This window comes from Nymphaea colorata, chromosome 3 (genome assembly GCF_008831285.2).
Source record: "Nymphaea colorata isolate Beijing-Zhang1983 chromosome 3, ASM883128v2, whole genome shotgun sequence".
Classification (NCBI taxonomy): Eukaryota; Viridiplantae; Streptophyta; class Magnoliopsida; order Nymphaeales; family Nymphaeaceae; genus Nymphaea; species Nymphaea colorata.
The window spans coordinates 17,698,066-17,717,600 of record NC_045140.1 but is presented as its reverse complement, the minus strand read 5'-3'; the positions used below and the strand labels follow the sequence as shown (position 1 = coordinate 17,717,600).

Below are 19,535 nucleotides of genomic sequence, written 5' to 3'. Positions count from 1 at the left end.
TGGAGCAGAGAGCCAACCTTCACGCTTTTAATACCCAACAGGAGAAAATTGCGTTAAGCAACTGCGTACGCAAGCTACACACGACATGAATAAAATCAAGCAGCTGTTTGCTCCGTTTGCGATGCCTTCATTTATACCATGAATAAGCAACATAGACCCTATTTCTTAACTCTCTTTTCTCGAGCTTGCAAGAGCAACACGAGCATTGTTTTTCACAAGTGCAATATCTGAAAATTCTGGTCGTAGAAGCACAAGAAAGAAATAATGAGGGGGGAAAGGTAGAGACCAGATGATTAGCTCCTGTTTGGTTAGTTTTCACTCATTCTTAATATTAATATCCCAATTGAACCTGATCAGTAGCGATGCAAGTAGCAATTATTTGCTAGTTCCAAAACTATGGTTCCTGGTAACCATGGGATAGCAAATAAGGTAATGCGTGGAAGCTGTAAATGAAGCCAAATGATTGATGACCCTTTTGCTCATCCAACTTCAAAAGCATATTGGTTACCAATAAATGGAATAGTATCATAAAAGGACACTTGCAGCCAGTGAAGCTCCGCCGGTGAGTTCATTTACTCGAGCAAGTACAAAGGGTGTCGCTGCATTGCCAACATTGTTCTTGTGCCTGCAAATAATAATTTCAAAAGGAAGAAACCACTTTCAGAACCTACCTGTGTCAAAAGACTGATTCCAAGCACGCTCGGTTTAGATTTTGTGTTTATTTTCTTTGTTACATGTAAATATTCAAGCATTTGTAGCCATATTTGATTGGAGGTACAAAATCTCCTCTTCAAACTACGGGTTATGATTTTCTTCGCATATGGTTCGTCCATCTCAGTGCCATTGGCTTCATGAAACTCAATCGATGACGTTTTTTCGTTTTCCTGTTCATAGTTAAATTTGGTGAATCCCTAGTTCTCTGCTATAAGTAATATAAAATTGTAAGGTATTAGATGAAGCGAAAGAGAGGAATTCTCCGCGATGAACTATCAACATGATCAAACAATCAAGAATTGAACTGAAAGCCAATGAAGGAAAATGAACCAGAAATAATTAGGGTTTTCTCTCAAAAAATCCATCAACTAAAAGAATCTTGTAGTATTCCCCGAAGTTTTGTTGCGCCACTAATGCATGTTTGTCTTTTGGTGAAAACGCTGTTTAACACGACGTAAAATAGACAAAAGGATATAGTCAATCGCGTGTCGCGCACTTGTGAGTAGAGGCAACTGCCATAAAAGTCTCATATATCTGAGTACACCACCTTCTTCGCTTAAACTCAGACCTCCCTCTCCCTCCCTCTCTCTCCGGATGTTCGCCGCGGATGCTGGTGTCCGTCCACGAGCCGGTGAATCTCTCTCTCCCTCTTCCGAGCCGGTCGTCTTTCATACGTACACAGTGTGCTTCAGAGCCCTCTGTTTTCCGGCTGCAGAACAGGAAGCTTCTTTTTTCCAACGGCAGATGGCTGTCTCTTCTTCTCCATTTTGTCTACTAATTTGGCTTTTACGCAATAGTTCCAACACCACATGAATTTGGCTCAGAGTTTTGGAAGATTGAGTTTCTGTCAGCGTTCCAAAATGCGGCAAAAAACGCTGTAACTTTCCTGTAGAAGCACTCTTCCTGTTCTTTCCTCCTTTTAAGGCCCTCTTTTGAGGTTCAAATCATAAATATCCATTGTTTATCTATTGTCTATTTTTTATGAAATTGAAACGCCTGAATAATTTCCATCTCAAGATTTAGGTCCTTTATAAGAAATCAGATCAGAATTGGATTTTAAAAAAATGACATCAGATTCAAATAAAAATTTAAACATTGGGTTTGCATTTGACTTTGAATAAGTTTCTTATATCCAACATCCATTTTGAAAGTCGGTATTTTATGTAATATAGAATTGTGGATCCGATTTGGTGGCATATTTAAAAGATCGGCTTCCGATGTCAATTTAAAAGCAGGATTCGGGCCAGATTCGATTTTGAGATTCAAATTTTAAATTTAGATCTAATTCATATTAATAATCGAATATATCAGAGCCATTTACATTGTTCAAACTCCGCGACAAGATGGAAATTTTCAAAACATGAGCACTTTAGGATCACCCCTACTCAAAATTCCGCTTGAGATTTACAAGTCATGCACCAGAAGCGAAGGACAAAACGATAACACTGACAAAGATGGGGGAGCATCGACAGTAGCGTCCTCCATTGCCATCTTTTCTCCATGGAGGACTCCTAATCCACCCTCCATTGATATGGCGTATATTGCCGAACAATAGCCCTCCAATGATCAACCTTTATGTTTTATCAAGAGAAAATTTTTAATTTCATTTTTACTTTCAATTTTCAATAACTTTTGAATTTCAACTTTTTTAATTATTAAATAGAATTCTCCAAATCACGTAAAGCTATCAGCACGTTCATGTTGCAATTGAAGATAACATCGAAGAATGTACAACAGAAGTATTTTCGGTTGCAATTCTTCTCTTCATTTATACAGGGGCGGACACTGTGAGGTCAATTGCCCCGCACAGACCCACAAAAGTTCTTAGTGTTATATGAATACTTCAGTGAAATTTTCCTCATTTACATATTTTCTCGATTATGTACAGAACTTTGCCTTTCAGTTTCACTTCTAGCGAACTCCCATAAGCTTATTACTTCGATCTTAATTTCCTTTGTTATGGGCTTTCAGACCAATTTTACTGTTTCAGAATTTGATTGTATCTCAAGGATATTGTGACCATACAATTTGTGAAATCTTTTGAAAAGCTGAGTGATAGGGCCCTTGGGCAATCTTGTATTAGTCTATGGTATTATTGGATATAACCGGTCGGCATTTAACATCGTGTTATGTAAACACCTGTTTGAAGCTCATGCTATTCTTGTTTTAGGGAATAAATAGTGTGACCATATCCTGTATTTGATCGTGGATGTGATTAGATCTAGTGTTTGATTGTTGTATCTATGAATAACATTCATGATCAGATTGTTTTCTCTAGTACAAAAGAAGGCCGTAACGTGTTTTAGAAACATATTTTCAGAAAATAATATGTACTTACCAGCACTTCAATTGTCAAGTTCAACTTCCTAATCAACCATTAAGGTCTTCAGCACCTGTTGTAAACTTCTTTCCTTGTTAAATAAAAGCTGACAGAAGAGCCGAAATCAGTACATTATAAATCACCCACAATGTTATACTTAACTGTGTCCAAAAGAATTAGCAGATGAACAACTAATTCCTTAGGCTAAATCATAAGCTCCAATCTACTGAAAATGCATAAGATATAAATAACAGACTACTAGCAATTAAACCAAGACTACTTCGACTAGCAATTAAACCAATTCACTTGACGATGAAGCCAGAGCTTGAGTAACTTCTCCTGCCATCTCCCTCCGTGATCACATCCTTGAATGCCCTTCCGCTGGGAATCATCCGCAAGACGTGCTCCTGATGCGGGACAATCACATCCAGCAAGCAAGGCCCTGGAGTGTCCAACATCTTCCGAATGGCTGCCTCTAGTTCCGACTTCCGAGTCACGCGGGCGGTTGGAATATTACAGGCCTCTGCAAATTTCAACATGTTAGGAAAAATCTCGGACTCTTTTGCTGGATCTCCGAGGTAAGTGTGCGCTCTATTGGCCTTGTAGAATCGATCTTCCCACTGAACCACCATACCCAGATGCTGGTTGTTCAGTAGCATGATCTTCACAGGCACGTTGTACGCTCTAATGGTGGCCAATTCTTGCACATTCATGATGAAGCTGCCGTCCCCGTCAATATCAACCACCAGGGTACCTGGACTGCCGACTGCGGCTCCTATTGCAGCCGGCAGACCGAACCCCATTGCCCCCAATCCACCAGAAGTCTGCCACTGCCGAGGCCTCTTGTACTTGTACCACTGAGCCGCCCACATTTGATGCTGCCCGACTCCAGTGCTGATGATCGCCTCCCCCTCAGTCAATTCGTCGAGCACTTTGATGGCATACTGCGGGGGGATCGCATCGCCGAATGACTGAAAGCTCAATGGCCATCTCCGCTTCTGTTCCTCCAATTCAACCCTCCACCCTGCGAAGTCTAGACTATGAAGAACCCCCTCCCTCTGCACCAACAACTCGTTAACGCTGGCCGGATATCTGAACAGAGCTATACATGGGGCTGCTTGTTCTTCCCGATCTCAGCTGGGCCAATATCGATATGAACGATGCTCGCCCGACTCGCAAACGCCTCCAGTTTTCCGGTCACCCAATCGTCGAACCTCACACCAAAGGAGAGCAACAGATCGGCCTGATCGACCGCATAGTTCGCTTAAACCGTCCCGTGCATCCCCAGCATCTGCAGACTAAGATCAGCAGCAGAGGAAAAGATGCCGAGACCCATTAGAGTGTTCGTGACGGGGATGCCAGTGAGCTCGATAAACCGGCGGAGCTCCTCGCCGGAATTGATACAACCACCACCGATATACAGAACGGGCTTCTTTGCACTGGCGATCATGTCAACGATCATCTCGACCTGGGAAGAGACGGGGAGTTTCGGCAATCTCTGAGTGTAGCCGTGGAGTTTCATCTTCTGCATCCAGTTGGGGATGGCCAATTGCTGCTGGATGTCCTTGGGGATGTCGATTAGGACAGGGCCCGGGCGGCCGGAGGAGGCGAGGAAGAAGGCCTCACGGACGATGTGTGGGATGTCACTATCCGAATTTGATCCATTCACAACCTCACTTTTTACCAAGTAGTTGGTTATTAGCACTTGTTTTCAGTTCTCCTCGTTTAACGGTAAGTTTCTAAGTGTTTCTCCCCTTCTTTCACTAGAAACACCACTTTCGGTCCGACTTGCGCAAACACTCATGTAAACATAGGGGTCACGGAAAAATGTATAAATATGCATGAAGTATAGGACATAATTATGTATAAACATCTTTTAATGGTGGGTCAAAAACTCAATTAGTTGCACAATTGACCACATCTAAAACATTGATTATACAATAGATATGGATGTCAATATGTCCAATTTGCATTAGATATCCGTCCGAACTATTTCGGTAAAATTGGTTATGAAAAAAAAAAGTAATATCCATTAATAAATCAGATCAGATTCATATTTAAGAAATGACATCCAATCGTATTCATATATGTATATCTGATCGGAATTTTGATTAAGATAGGATTTAGATTTAAATAAATATCCCATATCCAATATTCTTACATTTTGAAAATAGGCTGAATCTTGTCAAAAATTTGGATTTGATGTGATTGTAAAAGTCATATATTCGAAAAAATGAATACAGTCAAAAGTATATCCCATTATTTAACATCCCTACCAATGCAGAACACCAAGATGCATCATGATTACCAGGTGATATCAATGGCCATCATTTTCTTGCTTTGGGACATTATGAACTTTGGGACATTATGAATCGGGAACAATGGAACCAGTTCGGGCCGAAACCGAGTTTGGCGGGGCACTGTCATGCATTTACAACTCAATCTGTATCATCGTGGCCACACATCTAAATCCGATTAAATACAGAATTTTGGATATGGCTTTGTAGCTTTTATGTTTTATGGTTTAATATGAAACTGATTTGAGATTAAATAAAGCAAGATCCAAATATTTAGATATGGTAATATGTAGTTATATCCGACATGGATCTGATATATGTGCTTACCCTTACTTATATGTGGCTCCATGAAAGAGAAGATGGTTGCATGAAGGAGATGGCTAGAGATGCATTCTTGGGAATATGAAATGCATCATACTTCTAATGAAAGGTAAGTAAAATTTATTGGTTGTTGGGTTGTGATCATTTAGATCCAGATCCAAACTTGCATTTTGAACCGAAGCTTAATCAACACGGGCAAACCAGAGCCAGACGGGCCAACCATCGATTGAACTCTCGTTTCCTCCTTGATTGGACCAACAAGAGACTGGATCCAGATCATGATTAAATGGATACAGGCTCCCAAGTGGAAGCAACCTCCTTTGTCATTCTTTGGTTACAAAAATGTTTGAATCTGCACCCAAGCTCCATTAGAAATGTATCAAGTCTTTCCCAGTGTTGGTGGGAGGAACGTAAATGGATTGGGTTCAAATCAACCAGATACATGAAAAATTGGATTCAGATCAAAGTCGACTAAACGAAGGAATCAAAGTAAAAATGGGTTCAAGAATTAACATTGATACTTTTCAAAACCTAGTTGCACAAGATTTGGTATCTACATGAACTTGAGTTGGATCTCAATCATATGTCATATTCCTATTCATGTGAACCTTATTAATAATCAGATCTAAATTTCTTTACCATCTTCGTCTAAACGACTTCAAAATCAAATGGGGTCAGAGGAAGGGTTGGGATCTGTTACCGAGCGAGTGACGTTGAGAGACGCGTTCTTCGATGTCTCAAAATTTAGTCCTGTATCGATCAGAGGAGAGGTTGGGGTCTGCTTCTCCCTATATAAGTGGACGAGAGGAACGGTGTAAGTCACGCAGCCGCGTGATGAGAACAGAGCGCCGTGGGTGCCTTTGCCACCTTGCCATTGTCGGGTCTAGATTCTAACTGGTTCTGAATGTTCAAAAACTATCCAATCCTTCTGATCGGGTCTGAATCGTTACAGTCTGGTGATCGTGACGAAATGTGTTCGGATTTATCTCAGAGATACAAACACCACAAACTTTAACCGGTTTGACTATTTGTTGTGTTCATAGTCAGGCGTGGATCATGTTTTGTGAAATACTATCGATTCCATAAATTTTTTAGTTTAAAATAAATGGGAAGAGGACAATATTATGAACTTTGCGCGACTGTAGACCTTCTTGGTAGGTAAATGATCAGGCATAGGTTCAGACTTGGCACCTGCATTTCCATAAATTCAAGAAACTTTTGAGCGACTAAAATTTAGCGGGTGTATTGATTTTGTCAATATAATTCATTGAATATTTTGAAATTTCTCCACCGTATTTATATTCAGTAGATTGATTTTATTGTGATGGACTGTTTAAGAGATTTCGAAGCTTTATTTTGGAAAACCGAAAAAAAAAAACAGAACATACTGAATCTATCAATGGGGAAGTGATTTTTTCGAAAATGTGCTGAACATAGAAATGAACATGTGAGGTGCATTTTAAAAAAATAGAAACTAAAATGCAGGTGTAAATTATTGGAATATTTTCTAGTAACTAACATGAATATTTCACTTTTAATTGGCCGCTGTTTGGAAACAGAACTAAAAGGAAAAAGATTCAATCTCACTCGTTCTTAAGGATTTCACGAGATAATTTTTCTCTTCAATTATTAAAGTGATTTAAGCTGCTTATTCCCGCTATAATGCTATTGTTATTGTCTACTGTGTCATTTCAATTGCTTGTGGCACTACCAAACACCAATGATCATATGAATACACGACCGAACTGCTGATTTATAGAAAAAAAAAAAAAACTTTTTGGATTTTCCCAAATTTGAATGTATTCAGATTAACATATCAAACTTTATATAAGAGGCGTGACAGAATGCTAAGTTATCTTTCATATCCAATACCATAAAATAAAATGCAAAAAATCTCAGGCTGGTTGGTGTCACCCATCTCAATGACCTCAGGCGGCCGGTTTCTGGCATATCGCCGGAAATGCCAAATCAAGAGGGAGACAAAAATTCTGAACAAATTCCCAACTTTCCAGCCATCAGGGGAACAGCATTGTCTAGCGAAAGACTATATCAATTGCGCCGTTCTCGCGGGATCCAGCCAGGAATTGCCAAAATTGGTTTTTATTGAGACCAGGTTCAAGTTGATTAGAAAATTTGGTTTCTGTTAATGTAGCATTCCAAAAATTTAGTTTAGATTTGACCTGTTTTGCAAAGGCTTATAAACAATGGCGGTTGATAGTAATTGGGGATGTCGAATGTTGGAAAACTTTTTTTTTAATTTGTTTGTGAACATATTTAAATAAAATATTTTTTTTGCTCCAAAATGTATTAGTTATTGAAAATGGATTTGGATTTAGCTTGCTTGAGAAAAGTTATATTTCTGTAATTAGACTTAGAAGTGTTTTTGTTTGAAAATACATCCATGTCGGGAGCTGTAAACTGATTTCAGATTTGGATGAGTTCCTTTGCAAATGTGTATGTAAATGTTGTTATGGATCTGGACCCGAACATAGTTTGGCCTAATATGGTTCCACGGTCTGAGTTCGTTTGACTACTGACTTCAACACAATGAAACTTTGGGAACAATAAAACATGATAACATATACTTATGGATAATCTGTTGCATGATTACGAAAGGATCTAAGTTGTTTTAGCATGCACATATATATGTTCGTAACTTTGCTAACTGTTGCATATCAATCTGTTGATGGTCATAGAATCATGTTGTATTTGTTTTGATTAAGCATTATAGATTTGTGCTTGGATAAATGTTACAATGAGATTTGGATCTGAATCTAGTTTATCTCACATAAGTCTCATGTGCTTATGTTTTGTAAAATTATTACTTGGATTAATACTTGAGAACCAGAGTTTTGTGCTAATGAATTGAAATATATGTGCTTGTCAACATATAAATGAGATTTGTTCTTGATGTCTAGAAACTTATGTTATACTTTTTATCTAAGTTTAGATATGCTATGCATGATGTTGTTAATTATGTCCGTAAATGAAGTATATGAGCAAAACAATATATATACGTCAAAAAATATGTTTAAATGTATGAACTAAATCATGAATGGTTTTTGTGAAGTTCGATAGCTAGAATGGTTTATTAACTTTGTCGGTGTAGACTAAAATAGGTAGGTAAAAAATCTGACCTATTGGCTAAATAACTTGGAATCTAAACCAGGTTGGATCTGGACCCGAGTTCATCAGCTCATGTATTCCAACTCACACTCAATTAGTGGGTGTATTAGCATCAAAAGTATAGTCAGGGGTATACCATAATTTTAAGGTGGATTTACAAAAGACTCATATAGTGTTCCTAATGCCAAACAACTACAACTCTTTGTAAAGGATTTGGATTGGGGATAATCAAGATACCAAGAACTACCACTATGAAAACCAAATGCTATTGAGCAGTAGAACGATTTTCAACGGCTCTTTGACAACTAATGCATACATTACCATGGTTCTCCTCATCAGTTTAGGATGTTCATCCATAGAGCTGAGCAGAGTGGTGAAGCCAAGAACTTTTCATTATGAGGGGAAAACTATAGTTTTGAAATTTTAATAGGGGTAAACATATAGATTTTTAATTTTTTTATGTAAGCTAAATGAAACACACACACACACATATATATATATATATATATATATATTGGGAAAGAATTATGGCTCTGCCCTTGTTCATGCATAACATAGTAATCATTATGAGCCTTTACAGTTGGCTCCTTACCTTTTATTGAAAAAACAAAATTTACATGTACAAACGAAAAAGGTACAAAAAAGATTCAAAAAACCAAATTTACACGTACAAAAAAGAAGAGAAAGGGATAACCTCAAATGACTTACAACTCTGTCTAACACCAATTCGAGGGACAAAAATTTTAAGGAGATTAATCTCACTTCCAGTGACGGATTTACATTAAGCACTGTAACAAAAACCAAAACAAATGACTAACTGGGGAACTTTTCCTTCAAAAATATGCTAGCGTATATACAATTTCTATCTGCAGGAGCAGATACAAACCATCTGCGCACCAGATATGGCTGTGGGAGTCTCTCCTGGCAGCGTTCGTATCAGAGAGCGGGAACGGTTTCTCTCTGCTTGGTCAAGAACTCTACAATGCTCCCGTTGCAAAAAATAAACTTACTGGCTTCTCTTCTTGAATTGATGGTTAACATTCATGAGCCTTTACGTCATACCAAATGCCAACCATGACACTCATAATGGGCCATCCCATGAGCATCGACACAGCTATGGAAGACCAAAAGATATTCTAGGACACCGGAACCTTCAACGGCTCCTTCACCACGTCAAGAAGCAAAGGAAAAAATCCTTTTCTGGTTGATTCTCGCGACACTGCTTGACGATCTCTCTTCCCATCAACCGCATCCAGGTTTTTGGGGGTTCAGGGACTTCAGTCCTTCTGGCTCTAATCCCTTGGAACTGCCGAACAGGAATCCCTTCCATGTTTCTTCTCAAGTGGGAAACCTTTCTATTCCCCTTCCATTTTGTTCCGACCGACTGGAGCAGTCGATTTTCTGGTGTAGTCAAGATTTCTCAGAGCCATTGGGCATCGTTCCGGCGAAAATTTAAAGTGGGTATCGGGAAAAGGTGTTTGTCCGGCTGCCAGCTTCGAAAAGTGAAGAAGCAAAAGGGTCGTGCCATAGAGAGCCGAGGGACTAAAACTTGCAAGAAAATTTTATGATGCTGCAAAATTGCTAAATTGCTTTGTCATATGATGACCATACATATGGGACTTTCACTTATTTAGTCCTGTATCGATGGGTGGGTGGAAGTGGCGGGGGTGACAGGGCTATAAAAGGAGCGTACCGCCATTGTTCTAAATCACACCTTTCTCTTCTTTTTGGCTAAGATTAATTGTATCCTTTCATTTAATACCAAGCAACGAAAGGATCAGACACATATGAGTTCGGCTTTATTGTTTTTTAAAATATCTCTTTGTAGCTTTACATGTTTCAGGAAAGTTACTGTGTGTAATAGCCAATAATTATATGATGTTAATGGTAAAGTCGTGTATTGGTTCCTTGGGGTTGTTATTTAGGAAGTTAGTGACCTCTTTCAAGTTTTGTAGGTGATTTTTACTAATATGGTTTGGCTTTCTGTTTTTCGTTTTTCGTTGGTGTAGTTTTTATTTTTGGTCTCTTGAACCTATCGTCCAGATTATACTTTTGGAAAATTTTCTTCTCTGTTGTTTTAAGTTTATTTTCTTCTTATATGGTTTCAATCGTTATTCACTTTTTTTTTGGAGTTTTTTAGTTTGGTACATTCTGGTAATTTACTTAAGGACGGTTAGTTGGTTCTTCAAAGTATCTATTCTTTTAACTGTGCTTTTAGAATTTTCGAAATCTGCTTTAAGATTTGGGATCTCTATCTTCTGCATTTGCATAAGAATTTACATAATTAGTCATTTTCTGTGCGAGTTTTTTCCTTTACCTTTCTTGTAATCTCTATTCTCTTGAAAGAACATCTACAAAACTATTTTCAATGCTTTTGATACTTCTATGATAAAATCAAACAATTTTATTTTATTTACTAACCTTTGTACAGCGCCTTCAAAGCATCCCAACCTGCGTGGGTAGTATAGTAGTTTCAAAAGCAAAGCCTGACAGTATCCGGGTTTCGCTAACAACTGAAAGAGACCAAGTTTATGTAGGAATCACACCTATGAAGTTTTGTCAGTATATATGGAGCTGAGCGGCAACGCTAATAATTTATTTACATCTAATTTAGATGTATAAACCTGGTCTATTCCATGTAAGTCCAGACATATTACATAGATAGGGCGCTTGAGAGAAGGAAAAATAGTGTTGAGATTATGAGATGAGGACTAATTCAAACAATTTTAGATTGTTAAAGGGCACCAACAAGGGGATTGTTGAAGGCATCAATATGCAAAATCAAAAAATTCTGAGGGAAGGTTGGTGTTTTGGCATGAGAAGGCCAGAGATGAAGCGGAGAGGTGCAACTGGTTTCACACTTGTTCGTTGACAAGAGAGGAAAATCAAATAATTCTGGCCGTCGCGAGAACAGCCGATCAAGTGACATCGTGCTAACGTTCTATTGTTTTTAACAACAATAATGGCTTGAGAATGTATTAAAACATAAAAGTACATGTTGTTGCAACATACCACGCCAAAAGCTGCTCATACTCCAACAAGGATGCATATCCCGTGGAGGGCTGCTCATACTCCAAAAAGCTCTTCGGAGTGTGGAAGTTATAAGTAGAACCCATCTCGGCATCTCCAAGTTCTTTCTCTGTTTATATTCCATCACTACCAGTCTACGAAACATAAGATGCTCCTGTAATGACACCAACCGTGTAAGCATAAGACTCCATAGACATAAACGTGTAAATTTGGAAAACCAGAAAAGAAAAAGAAAACATCCCATTGTTTCAAAATTAGGACGGTTTCGTATTAGGACATCAAACGGTTCCATAGACATAAACGTGTAAACGACCGTTTGATGTCCTAATACGAAACCGTCCTAATTTTGAAACAATGGGATGTTTTCTTTTTCTTTTCTGGTTTTCCAAATTTACACGTTTATGTCTATGGAGTCTTATGCTTACACGGTTGGTGTCATTACAGGAGCATCTTATGTTTCGTAGACTGGTAGTGATGGAATATAAACAGAGAAAGAACTTGGAGATGCCGAGATGGGTTCTACTTATAACTTCCACACTCCGAAGAGCTTTTTGGAGTATGAGCAGCCCTCCACGGGATATGCATCCTTGTTGGAGTATGAGCAGCTTTTGGCGTGGTATGTTGCAACAACATGTACTTTTATGTTTTAATACATTCTCAAGCCATTATTGTTGTTAAAAACAATAGAACGTTAGCACGATGTCACTTGATCGGCTGTTCTCGCGACGGCCAGAATTATTTGATTTTCCTCTCTTGTCAACGAACAAGTGTGAAACCAGTTGCACCTCTCCGCTTCATCTCTGGCCTTCTCATGCCAAAACACCAACCTTCCCTCAGAATTTTTTGATTTTGCATATTGATGCCTTCAACAATCCCCTTGTTGGTGCCCTTTAACAATCTAAAATTGTTTGAATTAGTCCTCATCTCATAATCTCAACACTATTTTTCCTTCTCTCAAGCGCCCTATCTATGTAATATGTCTGGACTTACATGGAATAGACCAGGTTTATACATCTAAATTAGATGTAAATAAATTATTAGCGTTGCCGCTCAGCTCCATATATACTGACAAAACTTCATAGGTGTGATTCCTACATAAACTTGGTCTCTTTCAGTTGTTAGCGAAACCCGGATACTGTCAGGCTTTGCTTTTGAAACTACTATACTACCCACGCAGGTTGGGATGCTTTGAACCCAGTGAACACTTCCCAAGGAAAGGAATGAACTAAAACTGTATCATGAGATTCTCATCGACTAAACACTCAAATAGCCTGTATGGTACGGGATATAGCCGTTATTGGGTTAGGCTTAATCAGATTGTGTAATTGCGTTTAGACTTGAATACAAGGGACCCCAAATCCAACTTGTAGACCAATAACCGACATAACTTAACTTTGTGGGTAGCTATGTTTCAAGTTCCAATAGACTATATATGAGGGCAACATCAACGAAATCAAGTCATTTTCGAAAAGGGACCGCCTGCAATTATCAATTGAACATGCTGCCAAACATTTTCTCTATTGCATTGCTTGATATCAAGGAATTAAATTTGCTTGATGTTGTTGTTGGTAATGGAAACAAGACTTTTGTTTAAATAATGGTATAATACCATTTAGATTTGGGTGTAGATTCCCACAAAATTTGAAAATTGGCTATGAACAAAACCAAAACCTAATTAAAATCCTACTGAAGCTAGCGTAACGGCTTGCCATGTGCGAGACTCGTTGTTGTGCCGATGTGGGCTATGAACAAAACCCAAAACCTGGCTTGACGTGTGGGAGACAGGGAGCAGCAACATACATACGCACTACGCAGAGCGGCAGAGGGCGCCAACTCTGGCTGCCAGAAAGCTGAGAGAGCGAGATGGTGGCCATGGCTAGCGCCAGCCATGTGGCTGCCAGAAAGCTGAGAGAGCGAGATGGTGGCCATGGCTAGCGCCAGCCATGGACAGAGAGAAAAGTGGCAACCTACGTTTGGTGTCAGCCATGGAGAGAAAGAGACTCAAAAAGGAACATATCAGCTATGGAGAGAGAGATTCAAAGAGAGAGACTTACAGGATTTCCCATGTTGGGTGATGGCTCCAAGCCTGCACCAGCCGCAGCTCTAGCCTCCGGCCTTTAGCAATTTCACAACGTGCAGCTGGTTGAATTTCACAGAGCTGGTTGAATTTCACAGGTGATCTGGATTGAAAATAGGGGATTTAGGGATACAAACATGGTTAATTAGGGCTATGTGTGAAGCTTGACCATTTTTTGTTTAATTTTATTTTTTTAATTAAAGAAACTAAACTGTCCTTGAGGCTGTCTCAAGGCGTTTTTTTTTTTTAAAAAAACAGCTTGAGTCGTTTTTTTTTTTTTTTTTTTTTGTAAGAAGCGTATGCTTCTTACAACATTGCATTAAACCTAAACCCAACGAGGCTCAGTGTAGAGGTCACAGAGTCAGGCAATTTCTTTTCTCCTATTCTTTCTTTTCTTATTTGCAATTTAGTGCCTTCTTTCTTTTTCTTTATGCGTGTTTTATTTATTTATTTTTGCTTTTAGCATGTTTAGTTTAGCGTATTTATGCTTCGCTCTTATATTTTTCTTAATTACATTAATAACATTGTAGTTTAACATCTTTATTTTCTAGAATAGATTTAGTTTAATGTTTTTTGGGTAGGCATAGGGGTTAGGTGTGCCCCCTTTTCCTGGTCTTTTTCTTTTAATTTCACGTTTTTGCTTAAATCATGCATATAGAATGTAGTTTTCTCTTGTGTTGTCGTTTTAGCATGCACCTGGACCTCCTTGCATCTACGTGCACCTTTTGTCTGAAACCAGACCGGGTTAGCCTAGTGACCCACTTGTGGCCTTAACCTAGGTATGTGAAAACCTGAATCCACTTTAGTCCTTAGATAAGGACCATCTCAAAATCATAATTTTCTCATTTTAATGACGGTAGAAAATCTTTTTAATACAAAAAAAACCTTTTGTAATGACAAAAAAAAAACCACAAAAAATGTTAAAAAATGCTTTCAATAGAAAAAGCCTTTTGTAGAAAACCACAAAAAATGTTAAAAAATGCTTTCAATACAAAAAAACCTTTTGTAGAAAACCACAAAAATGTTAAAAAATGATTTTAATACCAAAAAAAACTTTTGTAATGACAAAAAAGACCAAAAAAAAATTAAGAATTCGATAAAAGTAAAATTTGTTAGTTTATATATACATATATATGTGTGTGTGATCAATATACTCATTTAAACAGTAAATTATCTTATAAATATTTTATTATCTCATATTTGTGTTTAATGTTATTTCATACATCCCTCTATTATTTCATTATTTTATAATTATTGTATTAACTCTTAAACATGATCTTGTAGTTATGTTTATTGTTATCTCGTATATTTGTCCCTTGTCTCATTATCTTATAAATCTTTTGTTATCGCATAAATATTATTTTATATTTATGTTTATTATTATCTCAAACATTTGTCCATTGTTATCTTATTATCTCGTAAATAATTTGTTATCTTATAAACATTATCTCATACTTATTTCTTATCTTACTTACATACATATACAATGTTTGAGCATGAAAATAAATAATGCGTATTGATTGTAAAGTCCACATATAGCATACATGGTTATATACATAAAATGACTTACAAAACTCTCTCTCCAAAATGAATGAAGAACAACTCTAACGGGTACGTATGCAATAGGTAAAAAAAAATACACGGCATTTGAGTTTCACCTGTTCAGGCGGAACTTAAATGTAGTATTAAAGTTTCATATATACACCAAAAATCTTATCATTCTAGTTTCATTTTGAATGGAGCTTAAAGTTTTTGAGAAAATTGAATTAAAGTTCCGCTATAGTGGAGTTTTATCAATTAAAAAAGGAGTTTAGGAACTGACACAAATACTAGTTATTTAAAAAAAAAAAAGCAAAAGGAAATAAAAGAAAACCCCAAAATGAGAGAAACAAATTTTGAAGGGAATCACATGCTTTGATATTTCAATTTTGGGTTTATTGTAATAAAAAAAGTATAAAAGCCAAATTACAGATTTTTCTATAGTTTTAAATTTAAAAAGTGCGAATTCTTAAGTTTTTTTCCGACAAAAAACGAATTTCCTGATTAATACCCAAAAAAACTTGGATTTTGATCAACTGCTTTGGATAGATTTTGTCTGGATTTGGATAAAAATAGGATTCACGTATGAATTTCATACGGCGAACGTCGTCTTTCTCAAGCACATTTTATCCAGATCCAAACGGGATTATTAGGCACCTTTATCAGATTGGATAAAATAATTTTTTTTTTTCTCGGGTTTCCGAACGTCCAATTGCAATGACTCGGTTTTGGATTTGGATATTACATATGTTGCTCAAACCCGATTCATTTGCAGCTTTCCTGCTTAACGATGCCATTGTGCCAAACGTTCGTCCGCGTCTTCTCTGAAGAGGTAAGGTCGCTCCCTCTCACTCGCTCTCGCCCGCTTTCATTATTTATTTCCTTTCCGATCGGTCTGCAGAGAATCAACAGGCGAAGAAGAGAGGGAGGAGAGAGAGGAATGGCTTCCACTGCGGCTATGAGCTTCGGCTTGGCTGCATCTTTCAGAGGGCTCTCTTTGAGCCCCAGTTCGTCGTCTTCCTATCTCAGAGGCGATATCGGAGTGCCTTAGGTGCTCTGTCTCCTTCCCTGCTTGGTCCCCGCTGTCGATCGAGGCCGCACACAAGAAAGGGGCGGGCGGGGAGCACGAAGAATGGAAGGGATTCGAGGGGCCAGAGGCTCGGGGTGAAGATCTATGGTGATCAGGTGGCCAAACCTGGAGCAATCATCGTGAGGCAGCGTGGGACTAAGGTAAGGAGTTTGTTTGTTTGTTCAGGCGTTTAGGGTTTGAATTTTGGTGGGAAGAAAGCCGACGAGCTCAATTATCTGAATTGGGCAACCGAAAATTTATTCGGTTAGTGGTTCTGATAAATAACAGTAGAAAAGCTATTTAACCTCTCTGTTCTTGGAAATGTGGACGGTTTGCTTGTGCTTATTGTTTAAAAGAATGAAGATGGTATCGGTTGTTCTGCTGCTTGAGTGTATGTGGTCTGTTTTATTGGAATTACGATTCAAAGGCTTCCAGTCTTCATTTTGTGTCTTAAGTGATTTTGGAATGTGCTATTTGAACCATTCATATTATATCCAGCATGAATGAGTGATAGAGATATAACGATGTCTCTTTTACGGTTGTGTAAAATAGTTAGCTTTTAGGTTTTCATTTTAAGGTTGCAACATCACCCTTTGTGCTGAAGCTTATGCTATATAATGATACGTCCCTCACAATTTACAAAATATATGGTATTCAAAAAAGTGTTTCTTTTATTTTTTCAGCTAAGCGTTTGTTGCTGGTATATGTTGAGGCCGTGAAAATGCTGAAAGATGGTGTCTCTCATGGACTGGGAAGTTACAGCGGATGATTAGGGTAGATCTTAGTTAACAAAATTTTTATGAGTGCTATCCGATGGACACTCATTTATAATGAGTTGGAAATTGCGGTGGAGGCTTATCATACTGTTGGAGAGAAAGGTAAATGAGATGCAATAAGAAGGAAATCCGTGGGCATTGCAAAGGTATACAAAAATATGGCATGACAAAATGGGCCTTATCCTACCTCAAACAAACCAGGCTTGATATAATTTGTCTGTCTCATGCCTTTTTGTAAACCCAGCTACAAAGAGAAAAAAGTGATTATCTTGAAATTTCCACATGTATAGGCAAAGAAAAAGGAACCAGCATCATCTAAAGTTAAAAAGATCTTTGGATCCTTGACCAAGTGATATGTTCTATATATTGGCATCTATAATCCTCCTCTTGCTGTAATTCTTGTTCGAGATCCCTCGCAAGCCTATACAACTCATGCTTCTATTTTGATGCTTTAGTGGATGGAAATTGGCAACGCACCATTATAGGCAGCTGCTTTGCAGTGAGAGAGAAAGCAAATTTATATAAATAGGAGAAGAGAAAAAGGAACCATTGGTTGACACAGTTGGTAATCATACTTTTGCACTGTGACAAATTGAGAACATGGCCATGTCAAAAACTAAGTAGTAAGTACCATGGAGGCATGGACCCTTCAGAAAGGTTGCTACACCCAACTCGGCACGACTCACGTATGGGTGCAGGTTGGGTGTGGAAACAAATAGACTGCTTTCCTTTCTGTTGAATCATTGATAAAATTATAGTTTGTTGCTTGTTAATTATTATTTTTATTGTTTGTCAACAATTTTATTGCGATTTTATTATATGCATAGTGTATACTTGCCTCACATATGCCCATGTTTTTTTTTTTATTCCATACATTCTGTACTTGCGCCTGCACCGGCATTTGGAAGACTGGAACCCATGCCTATCTAGAAGTAGAAGACAAGATAGCTGTCATGAATGAGTTGTGTGATCCAATATCCATACATCTCTAACCCAAACTCCTTTTGTCATGCCAATTCATGGAGTTATGATATTTTTTGGCACCTTGGAAGCCTTTTGTTTGCTGAATAACATTGTTGCAGGTGGTTACTACAGATACATGAAAGGGTGATCTGTTGTACCCATATGCATACTAAGTATATTACTGTCAATATATAAAAGGCATAATGTTTATATTGAGTGATTACCTTGATGAGTGATTGATCTGAACCTGGCACTCATTGTGTCCTATATATAGTGATAGGTTGGTGGCCCAAGGGTATGTTCAATAACTGTACAAGCTGCTAGAGCAAAGTTTTATATGTGTCTCCAACTGGATAAACAAATTTACATATGTGTATGTGTGGGGGTATGTGCGCTGGAAACATTGGCTTTCTTCATTTGATAGGGGCAATTTTGTCAACATCAGTAGTTCCTAGGACATTAAGAATTTGAAATTCCATGTATGGCTGCAAGGTGAAAGGTTCTTATTAGGTAGGAAAGGTACGGGGTTTTATACCAGTAAACTTGGTTGGGAGTATGCCCTTTTTGCCAATATGCATGTACAGAATCCATGGATTGGCACTACTATTCATGGCTGTCCTGCCATATTCCATTTATTGTTTCCTTTCAGGGATGAACTTGAAAAATCCAAATTTGCCAAACCTATTGGTTTGAAAAAAATTGTTGAACTCAAATGCACAGATTGGATTTTGTAAGGATCTAAAACCAACAGTTTTATATTGGTTTTAAATTTGTCCATCTGTTGGCCATAAAATCCAGTCCGTGCGTTGAATTTTGGTGTTTTTTTTAGATCTACATATTTGAGCCTTCAAAGTTCATTGGAGAAGTCAGATTTTAGGAATTAGCTGAATGGCCAAAACAGTGGAGTGCTGAATTCAGTTGTATATATATGGCCTGGAAATTCATGTTTTCACTTTAATACTGTAGATGTGCTTAACGTTATAGATTTGGTAGGATCAACCATTAAAGCGTTTATTAAAAAAACAACGTCTTTCTTGATCATCTAATCTGTTGTCCTCATGACCACTGATTTTGAATCACCAGAAAAAGCCTTCTTACATGTTGGAATCTAATGATCAAATGCAGATCCATATTAAACAGAGAAAAGCATTTATAGTTATAAATTAAACCATGTCGGGTCATGGCAAATATGTCTGGTGAAAAGTTGATTGAACCATATGGTAATATGAGAAGACTTTTGATTTCTACCATCGTTGATTGGAGATTTTCTTTGTTTTGTTTAGACAAGTAGCTTAGCCTTTCC

At 37.8% G+C, this 19,535-nt stretch overlaps 1 long non-coding RNA gene and 1 pseudogene across 1 annotated transcript; one reads left to right on the top strand and one right to left on the bottom strand.

Moving 5' to 3' along the window:
- Positions 1-3,108: 3,108 nt before the first annotated feature.
- On the bottom strand, positions 3,109-11,894 carry LOC116250356 (acetolactate synthase 2, chloroplastic-like; annotated as a pseudogene).
- Positions 11,895-16,230: 4,336 nt separating this feature from the next.
- On the top strand, positions 16,231-18,442 carry LOC126409867 (uncharacterized). Its single transcript, XR_007572710.1, has 2 exons — positions 16,231-16,654; positions 17,177-18,442. It is a non-coding gene; the product is annotated as an uncharacterized LOC126409867 (long non-coding RNA).
- The last annotated feature ends 1,093 nt before the right edge of the window (positions 18,443-19,535 follow it).